This window comes from Epinephelus fuscoguttatus, linkage group LG1 (assembly GCF_011397635.1).
Source record: "Epinephelus fuscoguttatus linkage group LG1, E.fuscoguttatus.final_Chr_v1".
Classification (NCBI taxonomy): domain Eukaryota; kingdom Metazoa; phylum Chordata; class Actinopteri; order Perciformes; family Serranidae; genus Epinephelus; species Epinephelus fuscoguttatus.
The window spans coordinates 23,897,704-23,918,042 of record NC_064752.1 but is presented as its reverse complement, the minus strand read 5'-3'; the positions used below and the strand labels follow the sequence as shown (position 1 = coordinate 23,918,042).

Genomic DNA, 20,339 nt, shown 5'->3' with positions numbered 1-20,339 from the left:
ACCCTGAAAAGTGTAGTGTTAGCTAGCTAGCTACTGAAGATGTAGCCTCCTGAATGTATACACATGCTGCTTTTGCTTTTTAATGACTATAACCATAAAAAAAGACAGATCCTGCTGTACAGGAACCAGTGAAGGGAAGCAGGGAAACTTTGCTGATATTCAACCAGCTGTGTGTTATCACAGTGTGTGCAGATGAATGTTGTTTGACTTCCCCTGGAGATCCCTGCCCATCCAGCAGCGGAGGTCGGGGTGCTAGCAAAGGCACGGAGGCTTAGCCAAACACCATTCATCTGCACACACTGTGATGACACACAGTTGGTTCAATATCGGTGAAATTCTGTTGCAGTCACCAGTGATGTGGTGATTCACTTTTACACTGTGATCTGTAGCCTATAGTTCGGCTTTAGCTTCTAACTATCTTTGTCTTTTTAACCTGTTGTTGCTGCTGAGTCAGTTTGACATCCTGGATATATCCTTCAAACACAGACTGTAGACCCCTCTGTCTGCTTCTCTCTGGAATCAGAGAATCAAAATATGATCATATTTCTTCAGGGAGTGCAGTTAGTTACAGTGTGGGCTCCATGCTTACTCCGAGAGCTTGTTGGACCGTCACAAAGGGGCGGAGCTTAGCAAAAGGTCAATTGGCAACCACTTCAATAATCAAACGCTGAAGTTACTTTAAGTGATTTTACAATGCAATGTCAATGATCCAGCCTCTTACTCGCAAAGAATTTGCTGTTTTTAATCATCTAATGTGATAACAAACTAGATGTCTTTCGATTTTAGACTGTTGGTCGTCCACAAAAAAAATAATAAGAATGTTCTTGACATTTTATACACCAAACAATTAATTGATTAAACAAGAAATAGCAGGTTTACTGATGAAGAAAAGAATCATTAGTTGCAGCTCTACAGTGTTATTTATTTATTCTGTTATGATAAACCCTGAGGATACCTTTATTATTTGTGCACCCACACAAGGAGCCTAAAGCTATCACTTATAGTCACTGCTGAGTGAGTAAAACAACAGTCTAACCCAGTCAGCCTAACTATACGTTGAGGTCAGTGCCTTACAAACAGAAGACCTGGGGCGGAGTGCAGGCAAATAATTAGACCCGCGGTGGAATGGCTGCAGGGTAGGCATTTGTAATTGGGTAGGGGATTGAGGATGGTGTAGTTATTGATTTTTGTTTGATTTTCTCCAAACTCTCCTCCTGCAGCGTCAGGGCCTCAGGAGCCCAGGAGAGCACTTAAGGCAATCCAGAATAACAGGGTCATAGTAAGGTCATTTTTTTCTTCACATCCTCCACGGCACAGAAATGGCCATATTTTTCAACAGGAAGATATTTTGTTTCTCAAGCATGAAAACATTATTGCGTTGTAGCATTATTACAGGAACAGACATGGGAAATTACAGGGGCCAACAGAGCATGACCTCACATTACTTTGATTAAAGAACTGGATATATCCACCTTTGCTTCATGTTTCCAAGTCTACATAGACATCTCGTGTTGCTGAAGACCACCCTCGCCATGATTGGAAATGCTGAGTGCGCCATGTATCATACATTGTCCCACTCACATGCTTTTCAGGCACACATCAGCCTGTGCCACAGCTAATTCATGGGAACCTATTCAAAGGTAGCATGGAAGCTCAGTTAATGGGTTATAGAAAGCTTAATTATTGAGCTAATTCAAATGTCACAGTTAAATAAACCTTGTTATTATGGTGCTTCGTTGTACTGAAACATTGTGACGGAAAATCAGCATCAACAAAGGATTAAATATGAATGAAATTTGTAGAGTCCAGGGGATTACCAAAAACATCACGCGAACAGGCACGCGTATGCGCACACACACACAGCCCTTTAATCACCTCTCAAGTACTTTCTCATGCTAGTTGTGAGTTTATTTTTATTTGTAGCCACTCTGCAGTACATGTCCTAAGGGAAGTGGTGAAGGATGGTTGACACGAAGAAGAGGATGTGCAAGTGTCCTCTTTCCAGGTTCCTAGCCTGGGGAGCAACATCTGCATGGGACTACTCTGCAAATACATCACATGTGCCCTTGGATAAATAAATAAAACTGTATTGGGTATTTTTAGAGCTAACTTAGTTATACACTTTCACTTTTGTTACTTTTCCTAGATAGTCATGGAGGCTCTGCTTTAAGTCAATGACACAAAATACGTATTTTTTTCCCATTAGTGTATTTTTTGTTCATTTCTTTACTTTCCCAGCTTTTCCTGCGTAAGAAATGAAGGCTAAAGTGTTATTTGTGAGTCTTGCTCTTCAGGAATGTTGCTAAATGTGCATTTTTCTAATCTGCTTTCCTGCAATTTCCCTCACGAGCCGCAATTCTGTGATAGACAAAGGAAGAGTAAATTTCTCTGCAGTGTGGAGCTGGAAGTGTTGGTGGGGAAGACAGCACCAAAGAGCTCTCTGCCTCAAAGAGGAGATATTTTACCAGCGCATAAAGAGGCACTCTGGGAAGGTGTGACAAATATAGTGAATACATTTGGGCACCAAAGGAGTAATTTCAACGAAGAAGAAAGTGCTGGTACTGTAGAGGCGCAACAACCAAAGTAAAGCCTGACATAAATAAAGTGTACTGTATGCATGAGCTACCAGTGGTGGTTCTGCAGAGGAGCCATTAACTCCCAACACACAAGGAAATAAGACGTGCTTTTCCCAGGTGGCTCTTGATGAATTGCATCCACTTCGAAATTTTCATGAATCCCCCCATTTATCTTGCAGCTCGTTTTAGGGATGCCCACAAGTGCATACCATATTTTTCCTGAATCAAAATTAGTTCTTTATTCTTAAATGTCAGAAAACAGTACAAAAATGTCAGACACTTTTTCCCACAGTCCAAAATGATGTCTCCAACTTTCTCTTTTTGTCCAACTAGCAGTCTAAAACCCAAAAATGTGCAACTTGCAAAAGATTTGAAACAGAGAAGACACAAAACTGTGTCTAGATAAGAATGACCTCTCCACAGCATCATGTCAAACAGAAAACACACCTAAGCTGCAACAGAAGTTAGCCCTTTCACACATAATGGTGATAACCATGAGATGATGACATATTAAGAGGCTGCAGAAACAACACAGGAAGGAGGTGGGTGGAGGAAATGCTGCCCAAGTAGAACCACAAAGTAACATTAATATCATGAGGGAAGCAGTAGTCTTATTGGAGTTTTAGTTGTGATAATATTTAATCATTTTTAAATATATTTTAAGTTCATGTGGCAAATATGCTGCAAAAATTTACTGAAAACCCCTGAACTACAGCAATACAATAATTAATTCATTCTCTGGTGTACAGCTGTACAGACCAACACTGAATTATCTGCTAGAGATCATGCATGTGTGGAGAATAATATATTGCAGATATTGCTCAGGGAATAAATCAAAACTATTAACATTTCCCTGCATTTGACTGTGTCTAAAAGCAGCAGTGTTCAGAGTGACACCAAGTCCCAGGAGGCATTGCACCTCCTGTATCTTAGAGTGTCAGCCTAGATGAGACAAAGACAGTGAAAAATTGATGGAGAAAAGTGAAGATCTGCTGCCCACGGGGAGATAGATGGGAAAAACAGAGAGGAAAACAGCCGACAAATGATCATTCTGAGCACCGAGACGGATACAAACAACAACCTCTGCCTCAACAATGGCCCCTTGTCTCCTGAGGAGAAAGGCAAAAGGAACTGAACAACATGTTGTCAGCAGTGAAGAGGACAGCTGATGGAATGTAGTGGCAGAAAAGTGCTCCCAGCCATTGTAGTGGATTCAGATAGTCTGCGAACCGGGTTGTTTTTAGGTATATTAAGTAGAATTTAACAATTCTTTGTGAGCGAGAAAAACAGCAACTCTGAACTCACCAAGTCAAGCTATGTCTATTCAGACATCAGCATAACAAAACACTGCACAAAGACAAAATGCATCAGTGACACATTAAAATGCCCACAACTTAAAGTTAAAGGTTCTTTCTGTAACTTTTTACATGTATGAATCATTTTATATTTCCAATGGGTGAATGGATTATAACATAACTTCGAAAACTTAGACTATCTCAGTCACTCCCGAGTGCCTTGCCTCTCTGTAGCTCCACTACAATGTCAACAGTGTGCAATACGAGCTTGGAAATGGACTCCGCTAGTGTCAACAAATGACCTGACAGCAGCCCCAAGTACAGCAGAGTCCACACGTGCTTTGTTTCTGTGATATACATTTTGCAGTGGCAGCGTTAAGATGGACCTTCACTTAATGTTGGGGTTTGCACTGGTTGAATTTGAGCTGCTACACTCGTTGACTTAAAGTTCTTCTCCAGAGCTGCCATCCACTCTCCTCCCGGTGAAGTAGTCTCAGAGTGGCAGGGAGTGAGGGGAAAGGACCATGGGGTGCCCTGGCTAATTCTTGTCTCATTTGTGCCTCATATCACAAACTGAGTGCAACCGGTGTTGAAAAAAGTCCTTGAAGAAACACTGACATGAAATATATTGTGATATTGTAGTTTTAGCAGGCTAACGTTACTAACGTTGGTTGCTTCGTAGCGTTAGGTGAGACAGTAATTTTCAAACAGCAAACTAGTTACCTTATCATTGAACCAACATTTCAAATGAAATGTAAGACCATTACAGATAGTAATGTTATTCTATGTGAGAGTAAATTATTTTGCAGAATTCTATCAACACAATTCCGGTTAATCACATGCGTACAGAGTGCGAGCACTTGCAACAAGATGCTGACTGTAGTTCACTCAACGGCTTCAGAGAGAAGTGCCACTAATAATAAGTTTTTGAAAGTTACATACAGAAACTTTAAACCAAAAAAGGACACCATTCATAGATCATAATTCGATTTGTTTTTTAAAAAGGACACTATGGTAACTTGATTGGGCTACACTGTCCACATGGCCGCATGTTAATGTGAGTATTAAGACACATTAATCCAGGGTGTGTTCATGCATATGCCAACAAGACTAGAGGATTAGTTGGCAGTTAGTTAGTTACTACATTGTTGTTGTTATAAGTGTCTGATTGTCCATCATCTTCATCGCCGCATTTATGCCTGGGAGAAAACAAATTTCATAATTAAATGTTCCCTGCTGACTTTATGACCCTCTAGTTGCATTATGGAGCTATTTCTCTATGAGTCAGTCCCCACTGTGTTTCTTTTAAGCACATGTACAAGAACACAAATGCACACCATCCACAATCCTGGCAATGATTTCACACTATTCCACTGATAAACACGTAACGGTAACACGGCACAAAAGAAGAGGAAGACCGCTGGGATGTAAATATCACCAAGTGGTGCCTGGCCCATATGGGCTTACAAGACACTAAAACAGAACAACAGCCTGGATGGCCACATGACAGATCAATAACAGAAAGTCCACAAAAGGAAAAGCAACATTTCAGAGCAGCCAAATTCCCTAACAGAAACATCTTATTATGTTGGGTGCAACGTTCTCTGTCTTAACTGCCAAGCATTTTCTATAAATCTTGTCAAGGCAAAGGTCTCCTCATCAAAAAGCCAATGCAACATCTCACCTTCGGACAACCAAAATAAACCAGGATTTTTCCACTGAATTTTTTCCAAACAGATGGTTTCTTAAATCACAGTATAAAGGGCAATGAAACAGAAAATGATATTCATCTTCAACAACATCAAGATCACAAAGAATGATGCTCCTCCAGAATACCTTTATATCTGCCCACTTCAATAGCCAGAGGAAGGGTACCAGTTCTTAACTTGGCACAAAGGGACCTCTGTCCCCTCTCAAATTAAAAGTTACATAAAAGGTTTCTGAGCTTTGGTTTGGACCAGATAATGTAAATATAACTTCTGTTTGTTCACAAGAAAACTCACAAGGACACCTTTAAGTATCATGCATGTTTTAAGTCTTGTAGGGTTTCCTCTCTTACCAACATTTCCACAAAATGGACAATAAAAGAGTCCCCCCAAAAACATGGCCTGTGTTTTCTAATGGCAAATATATGTACATATTTTTTTCTCTTATCATTACAGTAGAGATTGTATAATATCTTATGACTTCTGCATCTCGTCAAATTCCTTCACCGTTTTTCTTGTCTTTACAAAACTCAGCCGATCCCTATGGCTGCTTGAGGTTGAGAAAGTTTACTGAAAATTCTGGCCTCTCTGTAAGACAAGCACAAGAAGCCAAAGACAAATATAAAGCCCAAGCGTACTATAAGACAGCCTTAGCAGGAAACCAGTGTTACATGCATAAGTGTTAGGCTCTTCCTTTAAGGAAACTATACTGTGCCTATCAAAGGTTATCTGTGGTTTGTGGTTGGTTTCACAGATGAACAGCATCCATTGGAAATATACATCCACAAAATACAACTAAGTTCAAACCGCTTGAGGCTTAAATTGTACACAGATTGCAGAGGGCACACAGTGTTAGTCATATTTACAACTTTCTGTGTGTGTGCATGTGTGAATAAACATTACCAAACAAGTTTTACTGTCCATGACTGTTTAGCTATTAAGTGATGGTACTGATTATGTGCAACAAGACCTAAGAGAAATACAAGAACATATTGAAGCGTTGCTGTCTCAGTCCAAGTGCCATTTCAGGGTCATTCTGGTCATATTTGCTCCGGCATATTTGAGTTCAGATTGCAGTCTGTATGGTTCACTGAATACGAAGAAGAAATATGCAACAGATTTCTCTTGTGTAATACTTGCAGCAGAGAAGGAAATGTATCAACAGAAAAATAACATCCATCAAAGCTCGGGTTTTCACACAGGCTTTTCAGAACTAAAAAACCAAGACATATTTTGGTGGTAAATGCTGCAGGGACACTACCAACTGCAGTGAGTTAACATGACTTCAAAGGTAATATTCACCTGATGGTTGATAATGACAGCAGGCTTTCAGTGGCTGCAGGGAACGGTGACTGTCTCTCATACAGATAACATGACCACAAGACCATGTCTTCTATCTTATTCCATAGGACACTGTTAACAGAGACTGGAAAATGGAATTGAACCGATGCCAAAACTTTAACTTCCACACCGGTATTAAAAGAGTACTCCACCAACTAAAATTGCACTCTTTTAACAGTGGCCTCACCATGGACAGAAAAAAATTAGATTAAAATTACAGCCCAGTCGCCAGAGGAGAATGTTGGCATTGTATGCTTCTGCAGACTACAAACACCTTACAACTGCACATTTCATACCATGTCATATCAACATTTCCACAGTGACGTAGTATGTGAGCTGACTTTGTCACCGGGAGGTGGAGGGGATGATGGATGGCGTGACACCTAAGCCAAGCTGCAGACCACTGCACACAACTGTTAAAGACCAACAAGCAATAGCCCCGTTTACACTGCCAGATTTTTGGTGAATGTTGGGCCGTTTTGCCGGCAAGCTGCGAGCGTTTAGACACACAGAGCCAGATTGGCAAGTTGATCTGAGGTGCCCAATTTTCCGCCTCCTAGGGTAGACATATTGGCGGAACCTTTTTGGTTTAAAAAGAACAAGACGACCTTCCGCCATGAGAAGGGCTGTTGATGACTTGTGGGAGGAGCTGTTGATGACGCCGCACGTGCGACCCACTGGCGGTGGATAAACAGGAAACAGCTGATAGCAGGAATGAGCAGCTAGTACTAGTAGCAAGAGGGAAACACAAACTTGACAGACACTACTGTAAAGATGAGCAACTGGGGAGACAAAGAATTGCGCGCCTTCCGTGTCCTCGCAAATGAAGAGGCCATTAACCGTCGAAAGACGGGCACGACTTATGAGAGAATCGTCGAAGGACTGACCGGCCGCGGCTTCCCTTGGAGTTCATCATTGTTTATGTCACATGCTGAGCTACAGGTTTTGTTACTTGCTCACGCCCCCCATTGCCCCGAAAAAGCCACATTCTGTATGAACAAAAGCAGGCAGGCAGCATTTTGCTGCACTCTCCGATTTTGTTTTTATACTGCCACTGCTGAAAGAAGACTGATTGGGCTTTCCTGCAAATTTGCACAATTCCTGTTTAAAAAGGGCTAACAAAACCTGTTGTTTTTTCAGTCACCAAAGAACGCAGAAACGTACAATGCCATTTACTCTGGAAATTGGGTTGATAATGGATGCAGCAGAATGACAGACACTGCCTTTTTAGTTCCACACACTTTTCCTTCTTGTCTAAACCTGGCGCCTGTGTTCACCCACATTGCAACTTGACCATGCAGCTCAGTGGGAGATTCTCTTGTGCCATGCTATTAGCTGCTAATGTAGCTTTGAGCCGCTGGCCTCAAGCAGAGATGTGGAATGGTCTAGAGAGGTCTGGTGAATTTACTTTTTTCTAACTTCACACCAACAGACTTTTCATTTTCAAAATTGTAGTCTTTATCCCGGACCGTCGCTGACTCATTTGATGCAGTTCATCAGATCTCAAGCAGCTTCTCTTTTGTTACATATGCAGTGGTAGGTCCACTACCTCAGACTTGTGCACAGACTTCTGTGTAAAATGAAGTTGTGATTTCAGCAACTTGAGAAAAAGTGAAACAGTGACCTTTAGATCAAAATTGCCACTCGCTGACATTGTGTCAGCTCTTTCATCAGGTCCTGCTGTTAGATTACTTAAATGTGTGCATCAAGGGGCACTTAAAAAAGCCAACACTAGCACTCAGTGGCAACGCAGAACGTGCAATTCAGGGTGACATTTGGCAGCTTCCTGTAGCCTGTGTGTTAATGACCGTAATCTGTAAGATTACAGAGGATAGCACTCCATCAGTGGCACACAACCCTCCTCTCCCTAGCAAATTGCTTTCTCTTTATTTCTTTCCCCTCACTTCTCCAACCATATCCAATGAAACCCCTCATATCAATGCTGTGTTGCTGCTTTTTTTCTGTTTTGCTTTGTCACATGGTTATTTTGAATGTCAACACAGTGGAACTACAATAGTGCTTCCTCAATAGTACTACAGTCTTTTCAGACATTTTCTAAGACTCTTATTGCTTCACGTAGAGGAGGGGATGATGGAACATCGTATCTCTGCAGCCCCTTTATAGTCTTCATTTCATTTCAAAGCCCTGAAGGGAAAAGAAGCGGTTCAAAGGGACTGACGGCATAATGAGTGACAGTAGTCGTTGGCTGTACGAACAATCCAGGTGTCACTCAAGCAACAACAGTCTTTACACAGACCTATTCAGCCCTGACAAATGAACAAGGCCTATTTGAAAGTCACTGAGCTGAATAAAGCAGTTAAGTCTTAAGCCTCTTTTTTTTTTTATCTTTCCCATTTTCTTTAGTTAGCTCAGTGAGGTCCCAAACCTCTGCACCTTGGTTAGGTGCCCCCACCCTGTTGTCCGACTCATACTTGAATGGTTCAAAATTGCCTCTTGGATTGCTTTTCACAAAATCCCTCAAGAGGACACTGGAGCAAATTCATTTAATTTGCATGTCTATCTCAACAAAAGACACGACCGAATTGTTGGAATATTTTAGCCGGCATAAGAGAATGACTCTGTGTGTGTGTGTGTTTGTGTGTGTGTATGTGTTTGTGCACCTCTCTTCTACCCAGCAGAGCCACATCACAGATATACAAACTGACCAGGTTTTGGACAGAGCTTTATGAATGCAATACATGGTCCTAATGGAGCTAAAACTACAATTTGTGAAAGACTTTTGGACGTTGCTTTGGTAAATCATCCAATCACAAATGCGTCAGCAGCAGATTTAACACTACGAGGTGATTTCACAGGATGTCCGGTTCGCTTTTGAGTGCAGGAAATACACTTCTATTTTTATCCCCACCAGTTGTCCGTATATTTCTAGAAATCTAAACCATTTACTAGGATGATTCCTGAGGGATTTGGGTTATTGTAGTCCTACTGCAGCCGGCTGGTAATGAGTCAGTGCCATATGTGCCTCAAGTAGCCTATTCATTTGAGAGTCAAAACACTCCAGCCACAGTAGTTGTTATTTAGAGAGCTCCTCCAGTCATTCTCTTTAACATATTTTCACTGTATCAGCAGGACAAACCAGGGAGCAGGTTTAACAGCACAATCGCTGACTGAAAACATCAAAGTAGACAGCGTACATCTTTTAAGCATTCGCTCGATCCTCACATCCTAAGTGATTGATAAGATGGCCGCTGGCACAAAACAATTTGTCCCATATCTAAAAATAACTACCCTTCTTAAATTGTAATCACACCCTGCTGCCTGATCTTGATACAGAGCGACAGTGCAACAGAGGATAAAGTTTGAATCAGATCAATCATATGTAGATGTGACATTTAACACCAACAGTAGATTCCCAGCTGCTGGAGGATGAAAGCCATGTTTGAACATTTGACGGGCAAACTCCACAGAGCGTCCCGTGGGAAGAGTTGGCTCGCAGGATCGTGACGCAACATACCTGATGAAAGAGGCCCAGTGGTTTTGTACGTTAATATAATTAATTGGTTAAAAATAAAACAACATAACCAGAGATATTGATTTCACTATATTATATTAAAACAATTTTTTTTGTCATCATCAAAAGAAAAACACCTGCTAATAGAACATCTAAGCTCTTTAACTTCAGCTTTTACTCTCCTTTTCATTGCATAAAGAGTAATTAAGCCAGTTTAGTTCATTTTTAATACTCCTCATTAAGTTCACATGATTTTAAATACAAACAGTGCCTGTTGTCTGTGATTACAAGACAGGAGGGAATTAGACAAAAGGATTAGGAGGGATAACTGCGATATTTAGCAGGTGTGATGTGCACAAACGTTCATAGAATGAAAAAATAAACTAAAAGAATTAAAGAAGGAACACAAAACAAATAGCATGTTGGAAATAGTGCTTCTAGCAACTATAAAAGTGCACGAGCACAGATCTCCACCAGACGGCTGCGTTCCAGCGCTTCCGTAGCTGATCATGGCCAATCTAGACAATTTTTGTAATTCCAGCAGAGACGTAGCAGCATGTTCCAGAAGATATGTAATAATTATGAAGATGAATGTATTTTTAATCACTAAAACACTAATCTTTGATCCATGTCATTCATAACTGGACTTTTAAGTGCTATTAATGTTGTCTGTAGGCTACAGCACAATAAACTAGGATATATAAACGGCTAGACTCACAAGTCAGTCTTTAGACGCTTTGCTTAACTAAAGACTGATGTCTTTCTCCCTGATTGTGTTTAGATGGGCGGATACAATTTCAGAGTTTAAAAAAACTCCCTACATTGCAGAACCAATAGTAAATCTGCAGGGCGGTCCTTCAGTGGCTCGCTGAACTCTTGTGCTTGTAAACATAGTCCCACTAGAAACACGTGTAGCGGTACAAAATGGCTCAGCCGTGCTTGCAGAAAACGCCGTCAAAGTTAGTGGATGTTTGTCGCGTTTGCAGCGACACATTCTCACCAACTAAAAGAAACAAACATAATCTTTTACAAGGCCATGACTCACCCGTCCGGCCGGACTATAGAGGGAATCGCCTTGTTGTTTACAAATACTTCTGGGTAGAAAACCAGCAGAGCTTTTAGCTATATATATAGTCTATATATTACATTTTTCACATCACTGTATCACCGTTTAGACTAATTCAATGTTTGTAAAGTCTATAAACACAATGATTACTATTTCTGTGTGCACGTTTAGCTGGGCTAACCGTTAGCGGTGTCTGTAATAGGTAATAACTCATTAAACGGTCTGTGGAAAAAAATATCTTTTCCAGCGGATATCTTAGTTACAACATGATTGAGCTAGCAAAGCAGTTTTGTGTTGCTATGTGTGGTATTTATTCAGTTTTGGGAAATCACGATGTCTAGAAAGCATCAGTGGCTGCAGCTGACAGGGACAGCTAACACTAGCAGCAAAGCTAACATCAGGACGTCATCTGTTAAAAGCCTCCCGTTGTCGGATACGACATGAAACTACTCCAGTTAGCTCAATCATGTTGTAACTAAGACATCCGCTGGAAAAAATATTTTCTTCATGGAGTTAAATCTCTCGGTATCCATTTTCAAGCTCTCTGTGTGTTTGTTTCCTTGCGGACGAGAAAAGGGGGAGTGCACATTTCCGAGAAGGCGTGTCCTTTTCAAAAATGCAAGAGGCGTTGCTTTGTTGCCGGCCATTTTCGCCGGTGTGTTAAACACACTTTAGAAAGGAGTGTCCCCAGACTATCAGAAGGCAGAGATCTCTGATTGTCTGGTGGCGAGACTAATAAACAGCATACACAATGAAAAGACGAAATGACAAAGAAAGAAACAATTGAACTACAAAGCCTTATCACTTACTCATGGTAGAAGGAAAATCAACCACATCAACCAAATCTGCAAGTCTGCAATGCTTCTAAAATGCTCCTGCTGTGGTAGGATGCCATGCGGCAGATGGAACAAAAAACATATTGCAGTTGGAACGTGGCATAGCTATGCAGGGTGGATTTTCCCTCCCTTCTCCCTTACAGTCAAGATGACAAAAATATTGACAAATTTATCTCGTATCACTCCTAACTTTAGTGGATCATAACATATTGCGTATGGAAAAATCTGCAGATGCCCCAGTTCCAAATGAGACCAGACTTTTCTATGGATGTCAGTTTTTAAGCCACGACTTGGGTCAAATGTGACCTTCAACAGATGCAAAGGCTTGTTTTTTGACACAATTTCCGCAAAACCTGGACGAACTTCGGACAACTCATCTTAAATGGCCCCTGCCCAGTTAAGAGAAGTGAGGAGTCAGCAGGCAATGATGATAAAAACAGTCATAGCAGTCATAAATGTGCACACAAAATATTAGGCTGATTGGTGCAGTAGTTTGCAAGATTAGTTGCAGACAGACAGATACACAGGCTCACGCACAAACACAACCAAATGCATGATCCCCCAAAGTGTATGACTGGGTGATATAATGATGCAGAAGCCCAGTTAGTTCATCCCAGTAACTCCAGTACTTATTCTTGGGAAATGAATCTTCCTGTTCCCTATGATATTCTGGATATGTCAGCCAAGTGACCATGAACCAAATAATAAATTAGGGAAATTCCACTGCCAAGTGTGGTGTTTTAAAAACTGTAACAAAAATTCAAATCAATATGCAGTACCACATTTCAGTATAAGAAAACTAATGGATTTTTTATCCTTTGTGAGGAAACTGGATCATCAACAGAGATTTATAGTATTTATCATTATAATGTGAATAACACTATTATAATAACGGTTTATTATAAATATGTGTTGTTTCTTTTAATGTTAAGACATGCACTCTGTATTTAAAATGAGCTGCATTGTGTATGCAGTTATCTTTTATTTGCATTTTAATTTATGCCACAGTGCATGTGCAATTTATTGGACAAGTTGGGCTTCAGTGGATTCAAATGAAGTAAAATGTGGTCAGTGAAAGAAAGACGCCACAGCAGGTGGCAACAAAAAGGTTTTTCTATTGAATGTAAATGAGACAGACTCACAAAAGGTTAGGCATTTACAAAAGTTCCTGTCTGACAGAAGCTCATGCAAGACTGTAATTTTGTGGATGGAAATGTAATGACTTTATAGAAGTTGACAGTTTGCTAATAAATCATCCGAACCATAAGGCTTGATCCCTGCACCTCATTAGTGTCATGAGTTACAACTGAAACAGACAAAAGCAATATGTACAACCAGCGAATGCTTGGATATAAATAAAAACAGTATGTGGTGCTTTGAATTTAACTTCAGTTTCTCCTCCATATGGAGCCTAACCCTTCCCAATGGGAATAAACGGTTTGAATTATTATGTCTTTTTTCTTCTTGATGAGAATATTTCAAAAGTTCTGCACTATGAGAATTACAATTACCATTTAACCACTCTAAATCTTCCAGCATATGTCACTGCCTCCATTACTTTGTCCAGCATATAAACCCCACAACCTTTTCTGACCTTTCTGGACGTACGTCACCTTTAGCTAAAAGTCTGCATGTTTAACAGGCCCTGCGGACTAGCATCTGTGCACTGCTTTGCATCACTCTCGCCCACTAATAAGAATTGTGGGAGGCAGCACCTTATGTCCCCAAAAATGAGGCTTCATTCTCTATCATGTAAGGAAGACTTTATGATCACTGTCACACCATGTGTGTCAGTTGCTAAAAAAGGCCATTTCTAAGGAACAAAGAAAAACTTGCTTTATATTCAGCCCAGAACCTCTGTGCTGGCAAGAAACTTCAGTGCCCCGAAGCGAACAAATGTTCCATCGTCTGCCTTTCACAAACCTTTAGATCTCTGTGAATGTCAGCAATATTATTCTCCCACCCCAGTCCCCAATCCAGTCTGAAGGCCTGGCCACCGTGCTTGAATCAAATCTCAAGATGCCAAGGCATCTGTGATGTAGCCCACCACTAAAGAGCCAAGGCACAGAAGAAAAACACTGGGGCCGATCGATGGTCTGACTAGGCAAATATCAGGCCCAACCGTGGGGCAGCAACTCAAAGTGTCTGACAGACAGAAATCATTCTGCCATGACAAGCCAGGCATGCTAAATGCTGATGAGCTTGTTTGAAAAGGTCTCACCACTTGGGATATTCAAAGTGTCAGCCATCAACAGCATGCTCTGTTCACCAATACCCCATTTAGAACAGTTTGTACTGCTCTGTTAAACGTGAGCCATGTGTGCTTTAGTTTAAATACTGTTGCCGAATTTGATACAGAAAAAGTCTCTGTTGCAGTGTTTCATAATCTATTTTTAAAGCATACAGGACACTTAAAAATCATTAAGGTCCTTCTATTCAAAGTATGCTTCAGGACAAATGCTTAATATGACTTCAGCAGTTTTGAAAACAATTGCACCTGAACTCCTTAAATCCCTTAACCAACTCTTTTTCATGCTTACATTTCAACTTTAACAGACACTTGAACTATCTTCAGTGTTCAAACTTCGAATGATGTTTCAACTATCCTTTCATGCTTGCATTTAGCAGACACTTCAACTCCTTAATCTGCTTTGAGTTTAGCAGCTACTCCCATAAAAAGCATTTCAAAGCCCCCAAAGACTCGGCATGATAAGATATTTTACCCGGTTTAAATGTTCTAACAAATTTTCAGTTGCAGATCCTAAGTGCTATCGTAGGCAACTGGACTGCCGAGTTTCTTGAAGACATTTTACCTCTCATCAAGAGGTGAAACATCGGCACTAAACTCAAGTAAGTCCAGTTGCCTATAGCACTTAGGACTACCATGACCTGGATGACTGAGAATCTTCACCAACATGTCTCAGTTACAGACACAGCTGCCCTCTTGTAGTTTTCATATAGTTTTGCATTTTTATTTTTATTTTAGATATAGTGCTGATTAGTCTTCAGTCTTCACTCGATGGTTGACATAGTCTAATTGGTGGTTGCTGGATTTTCTTGACAGTATATTTAAGTCTCAGTCTTTGAATGTCAATATGTGAATGTGTTGACTAATGTTATTAGGATTTAATTCTCAGCCTTCGGGGGCAACGCTGCTTCTTAGAAAACTCTGATTATCTGCATAGAGGTGCATTCTGGGTGAATATTGTGATGCAAGAGAATCAATCTCCAGGAGGTTACAGTGTATTGAATATTGCAAGATGTAAAAACTGAATGTCAGTGTGAATTCTCTCAATAAAATTGACTTAGATGTTGCACTGTGCAGTCTGAGACCACATCATCCCTGTTGAACTGATACTCAAGGTCCCACAGCTATATTGAAATGACTACATAGCTCTGTTTTAATAACAAAATACCGCAGTGCGATACCACTCTGCAAATCTGCAGAGCCAGGAAAGAAAAAAGATAACAGCTGCAAAGTCCACCTGCACTGAACAACTGTCCAACCTGCTAGTTACACCCCAAAAATTTATTCATTTTACGTTTCCTGGGCCTCATAACTTGACCACATGATTTGGAATCACATCTCCCACTGGATTTCACGACTGGGGATAAAATGTGTTGTCCAGCGGTTGAGATCCAAGATCCAGAACTCTTACATCTTTTTTCTCCTTTTGGTCCAAAGTCTATCTATCTATTACATTGCATGGAAATAAACTCACATTTTAGAGGTATCCTACAGACAGACATATGGTTTGAACAATCTTATAAATATTCCGCCCTCTAAGTCTGCCATCTTCCAGAACAGGTCAATATGAGACTTGCGTATCACTAATAGCTGGAGGGGCATTAATGGACGAGGACAGAGAGCCACCCACATGAAACATTATAGGCAGAAGCTACAGTCTGACGGTTACTGCAATTAGCACATTTACTATACCCTCAGTTTATGAAGTTTATTTCACACATACGGCTTCAACTAAAAACAGCCTGCTGCAAATTCTGCCATCAGGAAGGTTATAAGGTTCAGTTTGTTGAAAATGTTTTAGAGAGGACTTAATTAAACTTTGTGATCATTCTGAAGGCTGTTGTGCATTTTGTCCACCCCTATTATACCAACATGGTTTCTAAACATCAGAAAGTACAGCATCTAAAATGGCCATTAATTTGAATCAACACCTCTCTAACAGTTTCAACAAAACACATTATGGTTCAATGGTGTTCATTATGTCTTCAGTTTCTGATAATGACTTTAGTTGTTCTTTTAAAGTTACATACCTTGACATGTTTCAGTGGAAACTTCCACCTTCCTCAGAAGTGTCACTTGGTGGTGGTTGTGGCACGTCTTTATCAGCTGATCTCAGCTGATATTAGAGATAAAGACGTGTCGCAATCACCACCAAGTGACACTTCTGAGGAAGGTGGAAGTTTCCGCTGAAACATGTCAAGGTATGTGATATCCTAACAGATAAGATAAGATAAAAGAACAACTAAAGTCATTATCAAAACACATAATGGTTTTTAAAAAAGTATGATACATTCCAGCGCTGTTGTGTTTGACTCAGTAATTCCACTACTTTTGCTGGTGACTAGAAATGTAGCTAATTACTTTTTGGAATCTAACAACGCAAATGCAATTGCAGAAATTTAGATGGGCTTGTTACTCATTACTTTTGTCGTGAGTATAGCAGACAAATTCAGCCTATTCCCGAGATTTTTTTTCCCAGTTAGGATCTAATGTTGCTCCTAGTGATGCGTGGGTCACCTGAGTCACCTCAGTCCTTCTGTCCTGTGTGTGTGTGTGTGTGTGTGTGTTTAATAAAGACAGCGTGACCGGGGTAGCCTGTTTCACTCAGTTATTAAGAACTTAATCTGATTGCTGTTTTGTCACTTTTTGATCCGCCCAGGACCCAAACACTTTTTTATTTTTATTTTATTTAACCTTTACTTAACCAGAAAATCCTCTTGAGATTGAAAATCTTTTTTTCAAGAGTGTTCTGGCTGAGACAGGCAGCAACATAAGATACAGACAGACAACACAGAACAAAATACAAAATTAAAATATACAGCTCTAAACAAGCAATATAAAACACAAAGTAAGATTACTACAAAGCAGAGCCAAAAAGTATGTTCTTGTATACTACAAGTGAACCATAAAAACGTACCAAAAACCTGCAACAGTGCTTTGAAACAGCCAAGAGGAACCATGCAGTGCAACTCCTTCTACAGACAATAAAAACATGTTCTGAGAACAGAGAGCATAACCATTTTCAATTTCTTCTTACATACATACTGTATGTATGCTGGAGGTAGGCCAAGAATAGCTTTGTAAAGAAGTGAATGCCAATGAAAAAGGCGCCAGTCAACCCAGTCACATGACCTTACAGCAGCACAATGAATGATGTAAATCAACCAATCAGTTTTACACTGTCACTGCACACAATGGCCGACGGTTCAGGCAATTTGAGCTTGCTGCCCTGGAAATATGGACATTATTTATCCCATCTGGAGTTCAAGGACAGCACCAGGCCTATAGTGGTGAGTTGTAATATGTGCAGGATTGTAATAACTGTTAAGGTTACAAAGGATAAACCACAGTGTGTTCACGTTTTTTTTTTTGTTGATAAATAACTGAATCACTTTTATTTGATTAGGCCTATCTTGATAAGATTTACTGTCAAATGTCTGAGAAACAGCAATTTCATTTTACTCTCCCAAGAAAGTACAGTGCTGCTTGATTTGAAAGCCTGTCGAGGCTACAATGAAAAGGTCTATCAAAACATATCCGTTGTGTTTTATTGTTCCACTACTTACTTTTCATCGTAGTAATAATGGGTATAATAATAGATCATATTTGACTTTGTCATGACAAATATCGTGCCACAGCAACACTAAAATAACATACGCAGCTATGTGTGCAATATTAAGAGAGAATTGAAGCAGATATTTAAAAGAAGTGCAAACGTTACTTTCCTTAGTAACTAATTACTTTTATATGTAATGCTAATTGGTAAAGTACTTCAATTACATTTGAGAAAAGTAACTAGTAACTGTTGCTAAACACTATGCAGTGCATCAAAGACTGTCAGACTTTAGTAGCTTTTATTCTTTTATGTGATTCAACGAGTATCTAAATCTGTTACAGATAGAGAGGGTTTATTAATTATGAAACGCAACAATGCCTCCCAATACGGAGCCAAACAACTGCAACTAATTACAGGCACTAAGTGTTGAGGCAGCACAGTAAGTTATGTGTAGGAAGTGCAAAAACAGTGATCGAAAGAGGATATGTTATTGCTGGTAAAGGAGACTGATGTCCACTTTGATGGCTGTGTAAGCTGACCTTTCCGACAGGCTAAGTGCCACTGGAGCGCAGCCAGATTTAAACAGCGTCCGAGCAGATGGTGGAGGCAGCCAGACAGGACACACAAACACATTCCTCCAGCAGAAGCAGAGTGATTGAGACAACCCGTGGTGTAGCCACCTGTTTCAGCACACTGCATAATTAAACCACATCCACAGAACTCACGGCTCACAACAATGACTCACTTTCCCAGCATCCCTCAAGCGGCACTCGGCGAGATCATTCATCATAAAGTGCTAAAAGGAGCTCAAATTGTTCTCTTTCTTTCTTCTCCTTCGTCTTCGAGTTCACTCCATGCCTCCGTCTCCTTCGCAACCATAAATCTCTGCCTGCTGTACTACTACCTAACAAAACACCTCCCGGCCCTCCAGGGGATGTGAAGAAAGGATTTGTGATGCTCAGTGTTTCACAAAACACATTTCAATTTCCTGCCGCCTGAAAACACACAGTATGACTCAGATGTGCATGTGACGATCATGGGGTTAGATATTGATCATTTACTCGCCACGTAAGCCCACCTTAGAGTTAGCAATGATTCATTTTATCATGCGCACATGCATTTCACATCGCGCATTTCCTTTCTTTCTCCTGCCACTGAAATAAACTTACAGGCAGTGGCTCATGATGGTTATATACTGCACCTATTCCCATTTAAGGAATGTAAAATATTGTACACTGAGTCAAAATAGAAACACTGAAAGCTCATTATCTATGTATGTAAGATGTGTTCTGTGAACGTTATAATGGCATGTTGTACGCTGATTTAATGTGCAGTGAGCTTTGAGAGAACACCAAAGCCCATGGGACAAGTACTGTATGTGATGGGCTTAAGGCTGATGCTGATGATGCTGTGTGTGTCAAGACACACCATATTTCACTGTGATGCACTGTGATTAGTTCGGTTTTCCTTTACGCACACATTTAGATAACAAGGGAATTAGGGCACATTTTGACATATACATCTGGGATCAAGGGCGTAGGTTCTGTTTCAGCATTGGAGGGAGAGTCCTCTGACAGCAAATTATGAACATCAAAAACTTGATTTCCTGCAATCTAGTCAGTTTATATGCATTAACATGTGTCTTTTCTGCATTAATTAATGGCGCAAGTGTCTTTTATTTCCCATCCATCCATCCATCCATCCATCCATCCATCAATTTTTATCAGCTTATCCGGAGCCAGGTCGTGGGGGGCAGCAGGCTGAGCAAGGCTTTCCAGACGTCCCTTTCCCCAGCAACGCTTTCCAGCTGCTCCTGGGGGATCGTGAGGCGTCCCCGGGCCAAAATGAGATATATAATCCCTCCAGCGTATTCTGGGTCTGCCTTGGAGGCTGCTACCAGTTGGACGTGCCCACGAAATCTCTAATGCGAGGCACACAGGAGGCATCCTGATCAGATGCTCCAACCATGAAGGAACATGAAGGAACAGCAGCTCTATTTTGAGCTCCTTTTGGATGTCTTTTATTGTCTCAAAATAAAAGCCCACTTCTACTTACATGTTTTGTCGAGACATGGGACAAATGCACGGATGTGTCTCCTGCATTCCCCCTCCGAAATCTACACCAATGCCTGGGACTTTAGATGCATAGAAAGCATCTGTCCAAGCATTGGAAACAGTTCTGTATACAAGGTGTTAAAGTATTCTTTATATCCTATTTTATGGTTATCAAGCCTTAGTATATCA

The 20,339-nt window shown here is 40.5% G+C and overlaps 1 protein-coding gene across 1 annotated transcript in view; it reads right to left on the bottom strand.

Moving 5' to 3' along the window:
- Positions 1-20,339, bottom strand: part of LOC125893750 (testis-expressed protein 264) — a 43,890-nt gene that overhangs the window by 15,146 nt on the left and 8,405 nt on the right. The window lies entirely within an intron of this gene.